The sequence below is a fragment of the Canis aureus genome, chromosome 1, assembly GCF_053574225.1.
Source record: "Canis aureus isolate CA01 chromosome 1, VMU_Caureus_v.1.0, whole genome shotgun sequence".
Lineage (NCBI taxonomy): Eukaryota > Metazoa > Chordata > Mammalia > Carnivora > Canidae > Canis > Canis aureus.
In genome coordinates, this window is record NC_135611.1 from 61651684 (window position 1) to 61674223 (window position 22540).

The 22540-nt window shown below is 35.6% G+C and overlaps 1 long non-coding RNA gene across 3 annotated transcripts in view; it reads right to left on the reverse strand.

Annotated features, from left to right (window-relative positions):
• The window catches only part of LOC144316072 (uncharacterized), a 31970-nt gene extending 20829 nt beyond the window's left edge, over positions 1-11141 (reverse strand). For 2 of the 3 annotated variants that reach the window (XR_013381875.1, XR_013381878.1), the window contains exons 1-2: positions 10692-11141; positions 5355-5416 (exon numbers count right to left, since the gene is read on the reverse strand). This is a non-coding gene — a long non-coding RNA (uncharacterized LOC144316072). Of the gene's footprint in view, positions 1-5354; positions 5417-10260 lie in introns of all 3 variants that reach the window. The other variant, XR_013381874.1, reaches the window with a different exon arrangement.
• Between the last annotated feature and the right edge of the window lie 11399 nt (positions 11142-22540).

Here is a 22540-nt window from a genome sequence, read left to right on the forward strand (position 1 = left end):
TCAAGGTCTTAGAATTCTTAAGATAAGCTGCAAAGAATCCAATTGCAAAGCTACGAGAAATAAGACAACAACTTTTGATATTTTTAAGACCCTAGCCTGAGATTGCATAATGTTTTGAGGCAAAGAACTCTAAACAGCCATTCCACACATAGTTAGATGTGTGTGTGTGTGTGTGTGTGTTAGGGTGGGTAGGAAAGAAGGGGCAGGGTAGAGGGAGAAGAAAAGAGAGAGGAAACAGACTGCTGCTTACTTTAGTTAATGTTTCTTCTCTTAAAGAATAGTTTTCATGTCCATAAATGTTTACTTCACTTTTTCAAAACACCAAGAGTAGTGAATTAAACTCTTTTAGTTTAATTTGATGAAAATTTTCTGTTGGGCTCCTCACCTTTATTATAGGGGTCATATAACTGGGACAGTCCTTGATACAAAGAAAGTGCAAGAGAAAATTATTTCCATACTTCTTGGCATCCTGCACTCCCTTCCAGTTGTTTCTTCGTGTCAGAAATTTATAAAATTTCTGATAGATAAATAAATAGATCTATCTGAAGTATAATTGACATACAGTGTTATATTAGTTTCAGGTGTACAATGTAACGACTCAACCATTTTATACATTACGCAGCGCCCATCACAATAAGTTTACTCAAATGTCTTCATGTATTTCACCCATCCCTCCACTTTCCCTCTGGCAACAACCAATTTTTCTCTGTACTTAAGAGTCTGGATTTTTGTCTCCTTTTCTTTGTTCATTTGCTTTGTTTCTTAAATTCCACATATGAATAAAATCGTATGTTATTCATCCTTCTCTGACTGACTTATTTCTCTTAGCATTATACCCTCTAGGTTTTTCCATGTTGTTGCAAATGGCAAGATCTCATTCTTTTATATTGTTTTATATTGTTTTATATTCTTTTATATTGTTCCATTGTATATAATCCATATTTATATATATATCCATCTATATCTATATATTTATACAGATACCATATTTCATTATATGTATGTGTCTTTTTTATCCATTCATCTACAGGTGGGCATTTGGGTCCTTCCATATCTTGGATATTATAAACAATGCTACAATAACATAGGGGTGTGCATATCTTCTGAGTGAGTGGGTTGTTTTTTTTTTTTTCAGTAAATACCCAGTAGTGGAATTACTGTCTCATATGGTAATTCTATTTTTAATTTTTTGAGGAAACTCCATACTGTTTTCCACAGTGGCTGTGCCAGTTTTCATTTTTGCCAACAGTGAACAAGGGTTCCTTTTTCTTGGCATCCTTGTCAACTCTTGTTGTTTCTTGTGTTTTGGTTTTAGTCATTCTAACAGGTGGAAGGTGACATCTCATTGTGGTTTTGATTTGCATTTCCCTGATGATTAGCGCTGTTGACAAATTTTCTTTTTATCTTTATATCCATTCCTGTATCCTATCAATGTATATGTGCAAATTATAATACCTACTGTGCAGGAGAGATGTTTACACTTTTGTTTAATATCTCTACAAAATCTCTCAGGAAGAATATTCCAAAATTATAAATACAGTTTGCTTGAAAATAACGTACATTATGTTATCTTACAGGCTTATGCTAACCAATTTTTTAGTTCAAAATTGAGTTCCATACACTTTATTTCTTTTAAAAACTGCTTAACATGAGATGTACCCTCTTAACAAATTTTAAATGTACAGTGCAGTATTGTTAAGTATAGGTACAATGCTGTAGAGTAGATTATCGAACTTACTCATCTTGCATAATGGAAACTTTATGCTTTTTGAACAACAACTCCAACTTTCTCTGTTGCAGCCTCTGGCAACAACCATGAAACTCTGCTTTTACTTGATTATTTAGATACCTCACATAAGTAGAATCATGCAGTACTTGTCCTTCTGTGATTGGCTTATTTCACTTAACACAATGTTCTCAAGGTTTAATCATGCTCTCACCTATGGCAGGATTTCCTTCTTTTTTAAGGCTGTTTAATATTCCATTAAATGCATATACTGTAATTTCTCTATCCACTTACCTGTCAATGGACATTTAGGTTGTTTCTGCCTCTTGGCTGTTGTGACTAATGCTGCAATGAACATCAGAATGAAAATATCCTTTGGGGGTCCTGTTGTCAATTCTTTTGGATAAATATCCAAAGTAAGATTGCTAGATTATTTAGTAGCTATATTTTTAATCTCTCCAGGAATCTCTCTACTGTTTTCCATAGCAGCTGCATCATTTTACACCGAGTGCATAAAGGTTCCACTTTCTCTAGATCCTTGCCACCACTTGTTATTTTTTATATTTTCTTATAATAGCCACACCAATAGGTGTGATGTGGTATCATTGTGGCTTTGATTTTATATTTTTTATTTATTTATTTATTTTTATTTTATTTATTTATTTATTTAAATTTTTATTTATTTATGATAGTCACACACAGAGAGAGAGAGAGGCAGAGACACAGGCAGAGGGAGAAGCAGGCTCCATGCACCGGGAGCCCGACGTGGGATTCAATCCCGGGTCTCCAGGATCACGCCCTGGGCCAAAGGCAGGCGCTAAACCTCTGCGTCACCCAGGGATCCCTGATTTTATATTTTTTAAATGAATAGTGATGTTGAGCATCTTTTTTTTACATACCTCTTGGCTCTTTGCATGTCTACTTTAGAGAAATATCCATCCCAGTTCTTTGCCAATTTTTAAATCGAGATTTTTTTGTTATTGTTGCTGCTGGTGGTGTTTTGGGGTTTTGTCTTTTTTTTCTTTCTTTCTTTCTTTCTTTCTTTCTTTCTTTCTTTCTTTCTTTCTTTCTTTTTCTTTCTTTCTTTTCTTCCTTCTCTTTCTTTTTTCCTTGTTAAGAGTTCCTTATGTATTTTGAATATAAACCTCTATCAGATATATGTTTTGTATATATAATTTCACATAGTTTAGGTTGTCTTTTTACCCTATTGATTGTTTCCTTTGCTGTGCATAAGCTTTTTAGTTTGATGTAGCCTACTTGTTTGTTTTTGCTTTTGTTTCCTATACTTATAGCCAAAGTAAATATCAAGAAGTTTTCCCCCTACATTTTCTTTTAGGGGTTTACAATTTCAGATCTTATGCTTATGTCTTTAATCTGTTCTGAGTAGATTTTTCTGTATGGTGTAAGATAAAGTTCCAATTTCATTCTTTTGTGTGTAGATTTCCAGTTTCCTCATTGTGTATTCTTGGCAACCTAGTTAAGGACCAGCTTACTGCATGTGCATAGGTTTATTTCTGCCCTTTCTATTCTCTTCCATTGGTCTAGATGTCTGTCTTTATGCCAGTACCATACTGTTTTAATTACTGCAACTTTGCGTTATATTTTTAAGTGAAGACTTATGATGATCCTCACTTCATTCTTCTTTCACTATATTGTTTTGGCTATTTGGAGTCCTTTGGCTTTCATATGAATTTTAGGATTGTTTTTAAAAATGCCACTGAAATTTTGAAAGCGATTGCATTAAATTTGTAAGTCACTTTGAGTAGTATGGACATCTTAATAATATTAATTTTCTCAACCCATGAACATAGGATATCTCTCCATTTATTTGTGTCTTCTTTAATTTCTTTCAAGAAAGTTTTTGTAGTTTTCAGTGTATAGTTGTTTCACTTCCTTGGTTATTTATTCCTAAATATTTTATTCTTTTTGATGCAATTTTAAATGGGATTGTTTTCTTCATTTTCTTTCAGATAATTTATTATTAGTGTATAGAAATATAACTGATGTTGAGTTTGTATCCCACACTTTTACTGAATTTATTTGTACTAACAGGCTTTTTTTGTGTTTGTGTGTATGGAGTCTTTAGGGTTCCCTACGTAATAAGATCAAGTTATCTGCAAACGGAGATCATTTTGCTTCTTCCTTTCTAATTTGGATGCCTTTTATTTCTTCTTATTGTCCAATTTCTCTGGCTAAGCCTTCCAATACTATATTGAATGGAAGTAGAGAGTGCTTATCCCTGCCCTGTTGCTGATCTTAGAGGAACATATGTTCCTCTAAAGTCATATGTTTCAGTCTTCTCTTTCCTTTCCCAGAGATAAGCCAGGTACTGGAATCTTGCCCATTGTGTTGCACAGAGTTGGGGGATGAACTCTGATGGGTAAGATGTGCTAGTCTAAGCCTTCTTCAGACATCTAGTAGATCTAGAGTATTCCTGGGACCATCAACCCTCTGAGACATGAGAGACAGAAGTTAATCCTTTGGGAGCTCCCAGAAAAGTTGAGACACTGGAGGCGTGGTCCAAATCTTTCCTTCTCCAGGAGAGGCTTGGAATTTGAAGATCTTTACATGCTCATTCTGCTCTAAGCTAGGGGAAGGACTATGGCAAAGGTTTGTATGCTAAATTGCCATTTTTGTTCTCATTGGCTCCCAATCTTGAATCCTTTTGTGTTAGCACTCGAATTTAGGCAAGATAGAAATCAGTCCCTTAGGTGGCCCCCAGGAAAATCAGAATGTTGATTGTATGTTCCAGTTCTTTCTTTCTGTCCCCACAGAGAAGGTGGGAGCTGGAGGTTTCCTCCCAGTCATATGGTGCGATACCGGGGAAGGGATTATGGTGAAAGGGTATCTCAGATTTTCCTACTGGCTTCAGTGTGGCTGGTTTTGCATGCACCGGGGATGTGGTTGCTTCTCAACTGGCTTCTGGATTTCTCACAGAAGCATTTGGTCCATGAACTGGGGAAATGTGTGTCTGTGAGGCAAGGAAGGCTTAAAGCTTTCGTTTCGCTGTCTTGCTGATGTCACCTCTCCTTTTAATGATTTCTTTTCTCTCTCCAGGTACTTGATTCAGTAGTCATACATATGTCTTGTCTGCTGTACAATTATTAAAAGACAACTGGATTTAAAAGTAAATCAGAAAGTAACATCAGTGTTCAGAAACTTAGTAAAAAGTGGTTAAAACTAGTGTAATTTTATGAAATTCTCCTGATGCAAGGTTCTATCCAATGTGAAGCTAGTAAATCTTCAGCAAATGAGTTCTTGGTTTTGCTACACTTGCTATTCAACATACGTAGGTCGATTGGAATTGGATGAGAAATTACTGAATATTAAAACTTAGAAGAAGATTTTACAGATTTGCAGCTTGTTTTGAGGAAGAAAGAGAGAGAAATAGAAAACTCTGCAGTGTGTGTTGCTTTCCAATTTGAGGTAGCACAGTTAGAGGTCGGGTATGAGGTATAGAGATTAAAGACCATGCTGGAAGAATAGGTCCAGATGTCCTAAGAAAACGAGTGCAACTGACATTTTGATGAAAATGAGATGATTTTGGAAACCTACATCTCTATCCAGTAAGGATGGCCAGAAGAGAATAAAACATTAACCTCTTAACTGTAGTCTGGGACACACTTACTTGATCATTCTTAATCTAGATGAGCAGATCAGAGTTGGTGTGTGATCATTCAAAACTAGAACCTGGAAAGAAACAGAGAGTACATTGTGCTAAAGTGGAGATTAGTAGAAAAATCCAAGATTGATCAAACTCAGTCTTTCCACATGCCTGGTTATCTTATTAAATTGTCAGTTTCATTTGAATAAAAGATCTAAACTTTCCAAACAGAGAGCTGCAAAGAGGAGAGAGACCCTCTCTTCTGCTTACTTGGTGGGCATATATTTAAAGACATTTCCTAGGTATTGAATATTTCAGTTATCAGCACAGAATTTAGGGAAAGGTTGGGACTGAAAGACAACATTTGACAGCTATGAATCACAAAAGTTACAAGGATCTCAGATTTGTTTTAACAGCATACAAATTCATTTTTACTGCAGATAAGATTATCTTACTTCATTAGAAGTTGGTATTAGCTTCAAGTATGTATAAATTTTGTTGTTTTTCTTGACTGCAAAAGCTCTGCACCTGTGCTTTCTTAAAGCACATTGAAAAAATAAAAACTCCTAAGAGAATTATTTTCTCTTTTGCCAATACTAGTCAATCTCGCTTTACTAACCAGGGAAACTACAAATTACTATGGTTCTGAGGTTGGCAGACTGATACAATTAGTTCCCCTACATGCTTGACATTCCACGTTAGTAAGTAGAAAGAACGACAAAAAAAGTCTTTCCTGCTGGGAACATGGTAGAAATGTTAGGATTCTTTCCAGAAGAAGAAGGAATCCAAATCCACAACAGCACATTGTTTGCATGTTTTTCTAGGCTTTATTTTCAGCCTTGAAAATTTTCACGCAGCGCCTCTTGCCAGAATATGACACACACCACTGGGCCTGAAACTAGCACCTGTGAGAAGCAAATCCATGACCTTGAAAATCTTCAGTTCCTGAGTGGGACAAAATAAACCCTGTTTCATGGAGTTTGTGCCAGGGAAGGGCCACAGTTTAGCTGGCACTGTAGCCATGACCAAGAAACAGTTTACCAGGACTTTACAATTCACAGCATTGTTTGAACTCTGCACTGTAGCTACACTAACTAGATTATAAGATGTGGTTGCTTTTGTTTGGTGCCTATCATGTATATGGTGTGATGCTTACTTTGATTACTGCACATATTGTCCTAATACTGTAATCTCCTTTTGGCTTGTCTGTTTACCCTCTAGACTAATAATATAAGTGAGTGAAGTGAGGCCACTTCACTTTAACAACAGTCAGTATTTTTTTCCCCCACTTCTGTTAAAGACATGGGTGCACTGCATGAGTGATGCAACAAGCACTTAACCTCATTGTACAGTTAACCATCAGGAATGGCAGGGACTGGAACAAAATGAAGAAAGTTTGCCCCATCTGAGGGTGTGGCAGTCACTTAGCTCTACTTAATTGTTGTTGACTGAGTCCTGGTGATAATAGATCTTCCACATTCTAAAAAGGAGCTGTATAATGTGAAATTACTTAAATTTTAAGTGTTTTTATGGGCACAATCTGTAAGATATTCAAGGGCAAAAGCCGAATGCTTTATTTTTCAATTTCAAGTAGTGCTCTTATATAGTAGATCAATATGTTCTTCCTCTCTTGTATATTATTTTACTGAATTAAAGGCCTGTATACTTTATAGACATGCAGGTGATATATAAGAGAGGTGTCCACTTGGTAGTATTTTGCCTACACTTTCTCAATCAATTAAAAAACTTTTGCATTAAATAGGATACAATATATATTAGAAAGAGAAAATTGAAGTGCAATATAGATGAAAACTATACAGAAATATTGGCCCTACAAAATTTCCAGTTCTCCTACTTGTCCATATCACATCCCAGAATATGGAGAAAACATTAAAAACCCATCACATTACTTAATAAATATTTGAATAGGTGAATGAATGAAATAAGTATGTTTGGAATCCTAGATATAATTAGACAAATTAGAGAGTGATTACTAGGTAGTTCCAAGGACATGTGCCAGCCTTGAAGACCACTGATCTATGGGTAAATGAAATACAATTATAGTGTATGGAGTATATATATTTATTTGTGTATGTGTGTGTGTGTGCACATAGATGTCTTTTGTCCTTTTTAATTTTTTCTCTTTTGTCCTTTTTTAAAAAAAAGATACTAATTTTCATTTTGAGATTTCTGTTTTTCTACTTTTTGAATATTAAAATTATGATATAGTAATAGCATATGTTAATGTTTTTCTATTTTCTTGAAGATCTCTTTTGTTAAGATAAAAGACCATTACTTCTAGTCAGTCCCCCAAATTTTATTTTAAATTTTGCTTGATCCAAGAAATATAAAATTCTGGGAGCCACTGATTTGGGGCTCTTTAAAATTCCTAATGCTCATTTTTCTCTCATTTTCATGTGTTTGGATGTGACTGTGTTACATCTAAGATGGTAGGTAGACGGAGATCCATAGCATGACAAAATGAGCATCTGCAAAAGACTTAATAATTTGGAAAGATGGGTCACACTTTATGCCTTTTAAATATAAGCGAGTGCTAATGATGTTTTGAGGAATTGAGGGCCCCAAGCCAAATATATAGTTATTTCATGGGAGATGCAGCTCAGTGTGAGATCTAGAAACCATTAATAGAACTGTGTAGAAAATTGCCCTATTCAGCTCTGCCCCTGTCAGTAGGGCAGTAAATAGATGTTTCATATAAACCTAGATGCCACTTTCACTACCTCTGAATGAAGTAGTGCTCATTACATGTGGAACAGGAACAAGGAGGCAAGAGTTCTGATCCATGCAAGATGAAGAATAAAATCCAGGATACTTAGCCTGAAGAAGGGGATTCTGGAGGATTATTTTCAGTATCAAATATTTTCAGGTATAGAGATTTCCTTTATGACGTGAAGGGTAGAGTTAAGAATAATGGGTACAAACTATGGGTGACATGGTTTGATGTAAGGAAGTGTTTTATTAGAACAGTACTGGTAGAAAAGGAGAGATGAGGGCAGTGGATGCTCAGGCTAGCATTTGATGATGATGAGGTCTTTGCTAGTCATGGGACTAGATCTTTTAACCCACAGTTTACCCTGGAAGCTATGAGTTATCATTCCCATTTTATCAATGAGAGATGAATGTGTGGGTTGGTGTCTGAGTTGTCTACTGAATTAGAATCAGCAAGCTCTGCTTCTACTACCTGTGTGATTTGCAGCTAATCACCTGACATCTCTGAGCCTTAATATCTCATTTATAAAATCAGAGTGTAAAGCCCAGTGCCTTTGTTTTTGTTTTCTATTGCTGCTATAGCAACAACAACAAAAAACAAACAGTGGTTTAAAACAACATAAATTGATTATCTTACAGTTCTAGGGGGCAGAAGTCTAAAATAGAACTCATTGGGTTAAGTCAAGGTGTCAGCAGAGCTGGTTTCTTCTGGAAGTTCTAGGGAAGAATCACTTTTCTTGTTTTTTTCCAGCTTTTAGAGGCCACCCACATTGCTTGGCTCTTGGTTACCTTCCATCTTCAAGGCCAGCAATGAGGAGTCAAGTCTTTTTATGTCACACCAGTCTGACACTCACTTTCCTGCCTTCTCTTCCCCATTTAAGAACCATTATGATTACAGTGGACATACCTGGATAATACTTATTTTTAAAAGATTTATCTATCTATTTCAGAAAGTGCATGAGAGTGCGTGCATGTATGCATGAGTCGGGGAGGGGCAGAGGGAGAGAATCTTCAAGCAGACCCCCTACTGAGTACAGAGCCCAATGCGGGGCTCCATCTCATAACCCATGAGATCATGACCTGAGCTGAAACCAAGAGTACAATGCTTAACCAACTGAGCCACTCAGGAGCCCCCTTGGATAATCCTTATAAGTGCCTTATTTTAAGATTAGATGAGTATCATATTAATTAATCTACAACCTTCATTTTTCTTTGCCAGTAACATAACATATATAAAGTTTGGGGATTAAAACATGCACATCTTTTGAAGGTCATTATTTTGTCTACCATCTCCTTTACAGTCATTTTCAGTTTTAATGTTCTTTGGACTTGGGGGAGATTTGGGGGACAATCTCATTTTTAAAAACATTTTTAAATTTTAATTCCAGGGTAGTTAACATACAGTATTATATTAATTTTATATATACAATACAAAAGAATGAAATCTTGCCATTTGCAACAACATGGATGGAGCTAGAGAGTATAATGCTTAGTGAAATAAGTCAGAGAAACACAAATACCATATTATTTCACTCATATGTGGGATTTAAGAAACAGAACAAATGAGCAAAGGAAACAAAGAAAGGGAGAGAGAGAGAAAAACCAAGAAATAGACTCTTAACTATAGAGAACAAACTGATGATTACTAAGGGGGAGGAAGATTGAGAGATGGGTGAAATAGGTGATAGGGATTAAGTAGTACACTTGTCATGATGAGCACTGAGTAATGTATAAAACTGATAATCTCATCTTAAGCCAGACCTGTTGCAAAGAAATGAGACAAGACCCAGGGAGGTGAGCAGATCAGAACTCATGCCATGGTCTTAGTGTCCCACAGAACTCCCATCTATCTCTGAACCACTAACTGTATATGATATTGATCTTTCCAACCAGTCCTCAGCCAATCACCTGAATAGTTTAATTCCTGATATCATTGAAATAGAGGCCAAATTTCCAGATTGGATGACATCTGGTTACCTGTTTTTGAAACGGCAAGTACACAGAGAGTGAGCAGGGCTTTTTCAGAGTGCTTGAGTGTTTTTACACTCAGTAGACCCTTGTCACATGGCAGTCTATGTCTAGCCTCACCAAGTCTAGATGGCATCCTTCCTTACAGATGAAATGGGATGTAAGACTGCTTCTAGGCCTCTAAAATCACTGTGCTGAACAGAGCAGTAATGTCAGGAAAAGTGAAATTTACCTGATTCCCTTCTCCTCTTGACTCAGTGACCAAAAGCACCCTTTAGAAGCATTTCATATGCTACTCAAAAACAGGACACAACTCTGCTCAGACATCTAGAATTAACTCTGGTTTATGGCTTATGATAAATTATTATTCCAATGGGTTTCAGCAATGTATTTTTAAAATATTTTTACTAGGATATTAATGTTCTTGACTTTAAAAGTTGAGTGCTTTTTGAGCCCTGTTCAGAATTGAGGACTGAGTAGCATGGAAGATTCTTTGCCCAAAAGAAACAACCATTTTCCTGGAAAAAGGTATTAAAACAATCATTTAAAGAATCTGGAAACTGCCCTAAGGGCATACAGAAAATGGAGAAACATTCATTCAAGAAAATCTACTAAATCTCAGTAAGAACAGTGAAAATCTGAAGCATTTGAGCCACAACTCACTCCTGTCCTTTTTCTTCCCCCACATCACTTCTTATGAAAATGTTCCAGGAGCTCTCATTCTGGTAAGTACAGTGATGAAGATGGAGGCTCCCTTTCCTCATAGCATCAGTGTAGGGCTACATTTCCAACTTGTGAAGAGCATGCTGTCAGGTTTTTCTCATCTCTCAGTCCCTTGTTGTAGGAGCTTTATTCCAGGCAAGAGCAGCAGAGAGATCAGGTCTCTCTTCCCCAAGGAGCCTCATTCATATTAGAAACTCTCCCCAGGCATGTAAGGCTGATCCAAAGCAGGGCCCCAGTTGATCCTGTTCAGCTCATTCATAAGGCAGAGATTTTACTTTGGGGAAGGCAAACCAGGAAAACTAGGGACCACCATATCATGTTCCCAGTGAGCCCTCGTCAAACAGTGCTACTCCATGAGAACTAGGTCACTATCTCTACCTCCAGCTCTAGTGTGATGTCACAAAAGCTCTACCCTGGGGGAGAAACAAGTCTTAAAGGGCCCCATAGCTTTCCCTGAGGAAACAACTCTGTATGGAACAGAATGTGGAGAATTTTATGCCTAATGGCATTGCTAAAAAGAAGGAAGATTTTGGTGTAAAGTAATTAAAAGGGCTCTCATAACTCTATGATACAAGCCAAAATAAGCAAAATGACACAGGTATTAGAAGTTTAATAGAATCAAAAAAGGGATAGCCAAAAAGAATTTTCTGGTATCACATTTACCCCTGCAGGTAAGAAGTACTGAGTATAAGCTCTAGGCATCACTCAGGAGTAATCAGAGCAGGGAGTGGAATAAATTTGATATTCCCTAAGCCGCATGCAGATCAATCAACAAAGACCAGAAGGTTCACTGGCATCAGGACCACAAGCACAGGTTCTCACCAATCATTGACTGAATAATAAACTACTCTTACCAAAGTGCAACTCCTAAGAAGCGAGTCTTAAAAATAAAATCATATGCATTCTTGGCATATGATGTGTGACAGACTATGCATGCTCAAGACTGTGCCTTTTCAGAAGTTATCTGAGAGGCAAAATAGAAGCTACTAGTCCCTGGTTGAGCATTGGGTAAAAACATAAATTTCTTAAACTGTGGTAATAGCCTTTAAGCTACTCATACATGCAATGATAAAGTATAAAAATCTAAGTGACTAAACAAGACTTAAGTATAACCTTTGAACAATAAGTGGCCTATGCAGTCCCAGAGGAAATGTGGAGGTAGACAGGCTAAAAGACAAAAAAAAGAAAGAATATCTGACAGGAACCCCAGAGGCTGCATATCAAGGGGAAGTAGACCTCACAGAATCAGATCAGTCAATGCACTAAACAAATAAATAAATGGCTAAGCAAACAGCTGCAACATCAACCCATGAGGGAGGGCATCAGTCTCCAGAAGTTGCTATATTATTTAACTTTTTAATTTTTAGTCAAAAATTATGAGACATGCAAAAAAAAAATAGGAAAGGGTGACCCATACACAAGGAAAACAAACAAACAAACAAACAAACAAACAAACAAAAGCAGGCAACACTGAACTGTTTTTGAAAGAGCCCAGATGTGGAACTTAGCAAAGACCTCAAAGCAGTCTGTGTAAGGATATGCATAGAGCAAGAGGAAATCATGCATAAATAATTAAAGGAAGGTGTGAGAACAATGTCTGATCATATAGAAAATAGCAATAAAGAGACAGACATTATTTTTAAAAAGCCAAATGGAAATTCTATAGTTGAAAATTAAAATGACCAAAATAAAAATTCACTAGAGGTGCTCAACAATAGATTTGAGATGACAAGGAAAAAAAAATAGCAAATTTGAAGACAAATCATTAGACATTGTGGAATTCGAACGCAAAGAGAAAAAAAGATGAAGAAAAAGGAACAATCCAGAGAAATGTTAACTACCATTAAGGACACCATATGCATAATGAGATTATCAGAAGGAGAAAAGAGAAAAGGGCAGAAATAATAAATGAAATCATGAAATAAAAGAAGGTTGAGAACTTCTTAAATTTGATGGAAAGCATTAATCTATACATCTAACAATTTCAAATGGAATAAAGGCAAAGATATCCATACTAGTACTAATCATACACAAAATATTTAAAGACAAAGAGAACCTTCCTTGAAAGCAGCAAAAGAAAAAAATCTTGCCAAGTAAAAGAAAACCCCAGTAAGGTTAATAGATGGCGTCTCATCAGAAACAACATAGGAATGAGCTCAGAGGATGGCATATTAGAAATGCTAAGCAAAAAACCACCAACACAGAAAAAATGTAAGTGATTTAAACAACCCAATGAAAAGAAAGGGATGAGAGATTGGATGAAAAAACAAGATCCAAATATATGCTGTCTACAGGGAACATACTTTACTTCAAAGATATAGATTGGTGAAAATAACAGAATAGAAAAAGATATACCATGTAAAGAGCAACCATAAAGGAGCTGGAGTGGCTATATCAGACAAACTTTATTTTTTTAAAAAGATTTTATTTATTTATTTATTTATGACAGACACACAGAAAGAGGCAGAGACATAGGCAGAAGGAGAAGCAGGCTCCTCTCAGGGAGACCCATGCGGGACTTGATCCTGGACCCTGGGATCACACCCTGAGCCACAGGCAGACATTCAACCGCTCAGCCACTCAGGCATCCCAGACAAAATAAACCTTAAAACAAATAATGTTATTAGAGAAAGGGTGGTATTTCTTAATGATAAAAGATTAAATCTACAGGAAATGGAATATGCAACAATTATAAATACATACACAAATAAAAACAGAAGCCCCAAATACATAAAACAAAGTGATAAAATTGAAGGAAGAAACAGACAATTCAAAAATAACAGTTGCAGACTTCCATTTACACTTTCTATAATAGAACTAGGCAGAGGAGTAAATACAGACTTAGTTTATCATTATGGAAATCAATAACTGTACTACACCATATTGAAATTAGAATAAAGGGCAAAAAGCACACGATCATTTCCATAGATACAGAAAAGACATTTGACAAAATCTAACACTCTTTTGTGATAATACACACTCAATAAACTAGGAATAGAAGGAAACTTCCTCGATCTGATAAAGGATATCTTTTTTTTTTTTTTTTTTTAAGATTTTATTTATTTATTCAGGAGAGACAGAGAGAGAGAGAGAGAGAGAGAGAGAGAGGCAGAGACACAGGCAGAGGGAGAAGCCGGCTCCATGCAGGGAGCCTGATGTGGGACTTGATCCCAGGTCTCCAGGATCATGGCCTGGACTGAAGGCAGTACTACACCGCTGAGCCACCCAGGGATCCCTGATAAAGGATATCTTGTGCAAAGAATGCACAGCTAAGCTATTTAGTGATAAAAGATTGAGTGCTTTTCTCCAAAGGTAAGAAACAGGTATGATGTATTCCCTCATGGTTTCTATTTAACATTGTACTAACCAGGTGAGTTAGGCAGTGAAAAACAAACAAACAAACAAATAAATAAATAGATAAATAAGTAAAACACACCCAGATTGGAAAAGAAAGTTAAAACTATCTGTATAGTAAAACTATCTGTATAGATTTGATCTTGTCTATGAAAAATTGAATCTACTAAAAACCATTGGAATCAATAAATGAATTTAGCTAATTTGAATGTAATTTCACTCACATTAGCATCAAAAAGTATAAAATTCTTAATAATAATAAACAATGAAGTACAATACTTACACGATCAAAAACTATACAATATTGTTAAAAGAAAAACAAAACCTAAATAAATGGAAAGGCATCCCACATTTATGGGTTAGAGGACATAATATTATTAACACGGCAATACTGCCAAAATGGATGGACAGATACAACACAATCTCTAGCTCAATACCAGCTTCTTTGCAGAAACTGACAAGATGATCGCTGCAGTAATCAAGATGAGGTAATACTAGCATTAGGGATAGACTTATAAATAAATAGAATATAATTGAGAGTCCAGCCATAAACTCTTAAATTTATGGTTAATTTATTTTCAACAAAGTTATCAAGACATTTGACTGGGGGAAGATCAGTCTTTATAACAAATGGTGCTGGGACAACTGAATATCCACACAGAAAAGAATGAGGTTGGACCTCCTTCCTTACAGAACACAAAAAAATTAACTAAAAATCAATCATAGACCAAAATGTAAGAACTCAAACCGTAAAACTCTTAAAGAAAACTTAGGAGTAAATCTTCATTAACTTGGTTTAGGCAGTGGTTTCTTAGATAAGACAACAAAAGTGTGGTCACAAAAGAAAATCATAAATAAATTGGACTACATAAAAATTAAGAACTTTGTGCTAAAGATGATACCATCAAGGAAATGAAGAAAACAGACAGAATGGGAGACAATATTTATAAATCATATATCTTTAAAAAAAGATTTTATTTATTTATTTGAGAGAAAGAACAGAGGAAGAGAGAGAGCGCATGAGTTGAGGGAAGGGGCAGGAGGAGAAGGAGCAGACTCTCCTGGGTGGGGCTGCTCCTAAGACCCTGGGATCTTGACCTGAGCCAAAGACAAATGCTTAACCAAATAAGCCACCTGAGTGCCCCTATAAATCATATATCTAATAAGGCACTGGTAACCAGAATATACAAAGAACTTATATGATAATAATTTTAAAAAGCTCAATTTAAAAAATTGGCAAAGGATTTGAATAGACATTTGCCCCATAAAACATGCACAGATGAAAAGACATTTAACATTACTCATTAGGGAAATGCAAATATTTTCACTAGAAGATACAAATAAGAGAAATCTAGAGAGATCTGGTGAAACAATATTCAACATTTCAAAAGTCTAACAGGATTTCTTATGCGTGCCCATACTTTAAACTTATTGCTCATTTTGTGTTTGCATTTAGTTATATTGAAAATGTCCAAGTCTTATGATAAGGAATATAAATTCTCTCAATCTCTCTCTCTCTGGATACATAAATAGATTGATGATAGAAAGATGATAGGTAGATAAAAGATATATAAAATTCCCATTATTTCAATTTTATTCTATAGTTTATTTTTTATTGTTTCAAGATTTTATTTATTTATTCATGAGAGACACAGAGAGAGAGGCAGAGACACAGGCAAAGGAAGAAGCAGGTTCTTCATAGGGAGCAGGATGCAGGACTCGTTCCCAGGATCCTGGAATCACGCCTTGAATGGAAGGCAGACGCTCAACCACTGAGCCACCCAGGCATCCCTATTTTTTACTTTTTATTCCATCTTCAGACCAAAGAGGACATTCTATCCTTTGCTGCAATGAAGTTTTATTCTAAAAGAAAAACATGATATGGGAACATTTACTTTTAAGTAGATTTTTAAAAATTAAAACAATTTTATACAGATCAAGGGAAAAAATAAAATGTGGGTGAGATTCTATATGATGTCATTATTCATAAAGTATGGGAGAAATAAGACCATGATTTGGGAAGGATGTTAAAATTAATTTAAAATGAAGCATATCCTGGAAATATATGGAGTAGACAGTTAAAAATAATTGAGTGATGAACATTAAGGAGGGCATGTGATGTAATAGGCATTGGGTGTTACATAAGACTGATAAAACACTGTTCTCTACCTCTGAAACCAGTAATACATTACATGTTAATTAATTGAATTTAAATAAAATAAAAAAATAATGGGAATTATGGTTAATAAACAAGTTTTATAAACAAAACAAAAAATAAAATCACTGTTACTAAAACATGGGAATTTGGGCAATTATATATGACCCTTTCTTTTTTGTCATGATAGAAAAATATATTTTTTTTTTGTCAAGGTCTTTTCTACAAAGACTTTATCAAAATATAGCCAACACTCTCTCATCTTTCATTAGTACTATATTAAATACTACCTAAGTTGGAAACAATAGACCCTAAAATTATTAATATTTCTTTGAAATCTTAAAAAATTACCTTGGAATATCATTAATCATTATTATTCTCTCTCTCTATATATATATATGCATATATATTTATGCAAATGCTTAACCAACTGAGCCACCTGGGTGCCCCTATAAATCGTATATCTAATAAGGCACTGGTAACCAGAAAATACAAAGAACTTACATAATAATAATTTAAAAACCCTAAATTTAAAAGTGGTTATAGCAGTTAAATTTTATACATCTATCAGTACTTTTTTTTATTACTATAGCATCATCAAAGGAAGGTAACCGGTATTAGAATTATAAATAATTTTTTCAACCAATGAAAGCATAAAACATCTCTGTAATTCTCCATGGACTCTAGAACCAAGATTTAATGAGACTCAACATTTACATTACCAGGTTTTCAAAGTAAAATGTTCTGCTCAGGTTATCATAATAGTAGAAAGATGTTTCCCCTCCCCAGTCTTCCTCCAGCAATATTTAAAATTAAAATCAATATTTAAAGATTTCTTTTACTTTGGAATGATGTTATTTTTCTCATCAAATATCCTTTCCTTCTCTTCATGAGTATTTGTCGAATTCACAAGTGGGTAAAAAAATTTGGCTTAGAAATGTAAGCTCTTCTGTTTCCTGAAATTCCTGTCATATTTCTTGTTGTAGAGGTGGAAAACCTCTTGTGGGAGTGCTGCATACAGATTAAAAGTAAGAAAAGGCCTCATGTTTCCTCATGTTTCCATAAGAGTTTGGCCTCTCAGCCGTACACATCTCAAAATCTGATTGGCAGCTAAAGCCATAGCAAGTATTTAGTAATACCTTCTGTTTACTTATTGATTAAGGATGATTTGGTCTGTGAAAACCTATGCCAGTCAGCCTTTCCAGAGACTGACTTATTCCAGGGAACAACCCATGTTGAAAAAAAAAATTCTTTCTTTCTATTAGGAAAGATTTTCTATCTTGGAAAAATGAAGATTCAACAGAACTTGAAAAATGTACCGAGGTACTAAATATACTGATGCAGATGTTCTGGGAAGTAAATAGAATTAGAGAAAATATGTCTGCCTAGAGATAAACATAGTACAGCCTTATCATGGCTGGTAGGAATTTCTTTTTAGGTGAATACCAACAAAAATAAATAGTTCTCTGTTTTCCAAATTGTCTCTTTTTCTTCTTATTTAGTATTTATATTTGATTGGTAGATTAAATGAATCTGCAGTTGGCTCTGATCTCTACTTTGTACAATATGATGGAGCTATTAATAGTTTCTGCTCAGGGATAATCTGTCCTCTTTAGACCTCTCAACTAATGAGTCTAGGAGAGATTTTAATGAACACCTGTTTTTTTGTCACTCAGCATTATTTCTCATCCCCCCCTTTTTTCTTTTTATCTGGAAGGGAGAGGAGCAAGATAGCACTACAACATTGTTCTAGGGAATCATTCTTTCTATTATCTCCATAAGTGACAGTGGAGAGATTGACTCTACACTTCTTCACTCAATTCTATATTTTAGGAATAGGACTTGGTTAAGTCATTGGCTTTTCCTGATGTTCAGCCACAATGATTGAAGAATAATCCAGTCATCCTTTATGGGAGGGAGAAAACATTTGCTGAGGCTGGTGGGAGGAAGATGGCTTTTTTTTTTCACCCTGAGGGGCATGATGTGAGGAAGTGAAGTCAAAATCTGTAGAAGCCATGCTATCTACCGTAAGGGGAGAACCTAAAACTGCCAAAAGAACCAATTTTGAAACCTCAGGATAAAGTTACTACCATGGAAGGCAGAACAGAGAGATGGAGAAGAGTAGGCCTTTGGTCATGCCATTTGAGCCCCGGGGGAGGGGAAAAACTCATCGGAAATTAAATGTTTATATGGACCTTTTAATTATCAATGAGTAGATTTAATTTACATTTAAGTTCTATTTACTTTAGAGTTTCTGTCACTTGGTAATAACACAGCCAAAGAAATGTTACTCAACTGATAAAGAAGTGAATGCTCATTTACCAAAGAGAATAATTTTCTTTATTTATATACATATCGGACCATCAGAGAAATTTATCACAAAGTTTAGTGTATGTGTTTTCAGTCAGTGGGGTGATTCTGTGTGATTGGGAAGCACAAACAGAGTCACGCTGGGCTGGGGTGTGAACCTTGTAACACTTCGTTCCAATCTCAACTTTAGACCAGAGGGGAAATGCCATTTTGGAGGTCAATGCTTTCTTTTCTTTTCTTTTTTTTTTTTTTTTTTTTCGGATGCCACACTTAACTGCTTTATGCTGTGAATTTCTTGGATACCGTGAAAAGACTATTTTAGAGGCTTAAGGCATGGTGCTCAAAAACTCCCTGGATGTTTTTAACCTTTTAAAAAGAAATATTGGCATATTTCTTTTCTTTGTTCACATTTGGGTACTCCTTAATAGAGGGTCAACAATGTCTGCTAAAGACTACAGATGGCAGCTGCCTGCAATTTCCTCAATTTTCTATAATTTCCTCTGGCCTTTGCACTTCAAATGAGCAATGAGGAATTTCTTCAAAAATTATTTTAGATGAATGCTATACTTATATTACATAATAAACTCTAAGTTATAATCTATCATCTCCTGCAATAAATCCTACCATACCTATGTTGGATTTCCTATGACATCCTCCCCTACCAGGCAAGTTCTCTTCCACATTTATTTCTCCTTTAGAAGGCTGGCTCTTTGTTTTGTTCTTTCCCTGTGGTACACCATTTTAACAGGTCAATTTTAGGAACACTTTGAGTTATTTTTCAATTTGTTTTTATTTTGAAAGACTGAGAGTTTGCATCTAGTTTTTCACAGAATAAGCACTTTTGTTATTTCAAATCTGATTGTCTTGTGCCAGGCTTGAAGTCTTAGGCTGTTTAAAGGGAAAAAAAGTCTTGGGAAGAGTTCATTTGATTTTATCAAAGTGAAAATCTGGCCTAATAGTTCAAACTTTCCAAATATGTTGAATTAGTGGGCCAAATTATCTGGAATGGCTCTTCCAGGTAGAGTTTATCTTTTATCTCTTTATTCACTCTTGAATATCTAAAAATATGAATTTTATTCTGATACTACACTCTATATGCAAGATTACCAATTCTAAACGTGGAATTCAGTCTCTAATTTTATTTTTTATACCACTTCTACTGGGCTTTGCAACAGTGCCTTTATTTCTCAATGCAATCTTTCACTCTAACAATTAGAATGCAGAATCCTTGGCTTTGCTTTTTTTTCTCAGACCCCAAATGCAGGCATTTCACACTGTTCTGTCCTTAATCTTTATTTCCTTTTCTTTTTTGCTCATTATCTGCTTCCAAGACCTCAAAAGTCAACTTCAAGTGTAACTTAACTTCAAAATCCGTGTTCATCAGCTCCAATTACTATGCAGAGAGCCAAATCCAAACATTTAACACCTGCTTAACATCTCCATTTAAAAGCCTCCTCATTAGTTCAACTTTAACAGATCCCATTTTCTTTCACCCTAAATAAGAACTTCCTTCTTAGACCGGACAACTTGGAGTTAGTATTTAGTTAGACTGCTTATTCTTTTGAAGCCAACATCCATTCAATCAGCAAATTTTCTGTACTACACATTCAGGCTTTTCTTTCTATTCCTTTCCTACAATTCTGCAACAAATCTTAATTACCACTTGACCGATTTCTTGCAAGAATTTCTTCCCTAGGCCCCTTATGTCTAGTCTCTCATTTTTCATGGACATGGATAGGTCAATCTTGTTAAAGCATAGCTCTGTACTTTTCAGACCTTCATTCAAACTCTACCATTGTAAATGAATACAATCACAATTTTCTAGCACAACCTTTAATCACCTTTACTACCTTTTCAGCTTACTGCTTGCTATTCCTCAACCTGAGGAGTGAGGATACTTCACTATTCAGTGCCTCCCCAGTCCATACAAATCCTTACACCTGGAATAATCTCCCATTATTCATTATTCATTATAAAGTTGCTAAAGCATCCCAACCTTCAGAATCTCTTCTTCACCACCTATCTCCCAGGATGTGTCTTTTCTTTTTCTTGACTTTTTTTTAAAAAAAGATTTATTTATTTGAGAGAGAGAGAGAGTACAAGCAGGGAAAGGGGCAGAGGAAGAGCGAAGAGGAGAGAATTAGACTCCTTACTGAGCACGGAGCCCTGGGAGCTAGATCTCATGACCCTGACATCCTGACCTGAACCAAAATCAAAAGTTGGATGCTTAACTGACTGAGCTTCCCATGTGCCCCTTTTCCTTGACTTTTATTAAATCAAATATTTTGTTATTGCTACTATTTTAAAGTTATTTTCTATTTAAAATTGTTATTTTAAAAATATTTATTAATTTTTGCATTGTTATTATTGTCCATCTTCTTGCCAAGAAGCTATAAGTTCCTCCGGAACTGGTAATTCGTAACATTAATTTTTCTATTCTCCATAGTACCTAGTGAAGGAACTGCCAGGGGCTTAAGCACATCTTTGAATGTATTGCCAATTCTGTGCAAACTGAACAAGGTTATGAAACAGCCCTCAACACTTTACTTTTGTTTAAAGATTTTATTTATTTATTCACGAGAAACACAGAGAGAGAGGCAGAGACATAGGCAGAGGGAGAAGCAGGCTCTCATGGAGCCAGGAGCCCGATGTGGGACTTGATTCTGTGATACTGGGGATCTGAAGCTGAAGGCAGACACTCAACCACTGAGCCACCCAGGCGTCCCAACACTTTACATTTTTTATTCTGCTCACAAGTAATTAACTTCTCTAAGCAGAGTAAGGCTTTCTTCTCACTGACCTATGTGTAATATAGGTCTTTGTAACATCAGGGTGAATTTGTTAAAAAAATAAATATATAAGAAGGTTCCAAAAAAGCAATGCGACCAGAACCTCAGATGTTTTCTCACTCTCCCGTGCAATAACTAGGGGTTTGAGGACTGAGCCTGCTGCTGAATAGTCATGTGGCATTGGTTAGAATATATCATCTTTGTAAGTTGTTTTTTTTTTTGTAAGTTGGTTTTCTTATACTCCATGCTGATGTTAAGCAAAAACAAGACAGTATATGTAAAGAAGTGATACAGTGAAAATGCTCAATACACAATAGCCACTAGTGATATATCATGTGTGATAGACTACTTTTTCTTAGCTAAAACTCAAATTACCATCTACTGAGTGAGATCTCTGAAACTATAGATGGGACTGTTCCTCCCAGGCTTAAGTTGCATTCCCTGCTTTTCTTGAATCAAATTGCTGATGTCCTTCCTACCTTGCTTAAAAGATCATAAAATCTGCCATGATGTTTCATCCTTGAATTGTTGCAGAAGGATAGAAAAATTGGCAGTTATTCTTACAATTTTTTTTTTACTTATCATCATTCAAAACTGTTCCATTTGTATAGCACCGCCCCAGACAGATGGGAGCTTTATTTTTTTATTAACTTCTAATAATATAAATGTTTTGATCTATTCCTCTACCTTATTAGCATATAAATGATAGAGCATCGTCTAAATAAGAAACAGATTGAGCGCACATTTTGAAGGACTATTTATAAACTTCCTTAACTCGTGGTCAGTGCAACACATGTCACATTGCCATTATCAGTCATTCCTGACATCTGTCTAGTGCTTTACAGTTTACAAAACACCACCCACCACATCATCTGCTCTGAGTTTTGCAAAACCCAGTTAGGAAGGAAGGGCAGGTATCACTATTTCAATATTATAAGTGAGGAAACTGAGGCTCTCACAAATTAACTTTATGCATAAAGTCATGTAGCATATAATGGAGACCAACACTGAGAACAGTTTTCTGACTTTTTTTTTTTTAAGAGAGAGAGAGTGCAAGGGAGTGGGAGAGAGAGAGAATCTTAAGCAGGATCCATACCTGCAAAACCAAATAGAATGCGGCAGAGATGCCACCCTGCCTTATCTTTAGGGACCTCTGCCTCTATCATATAATCAAGCCTGTC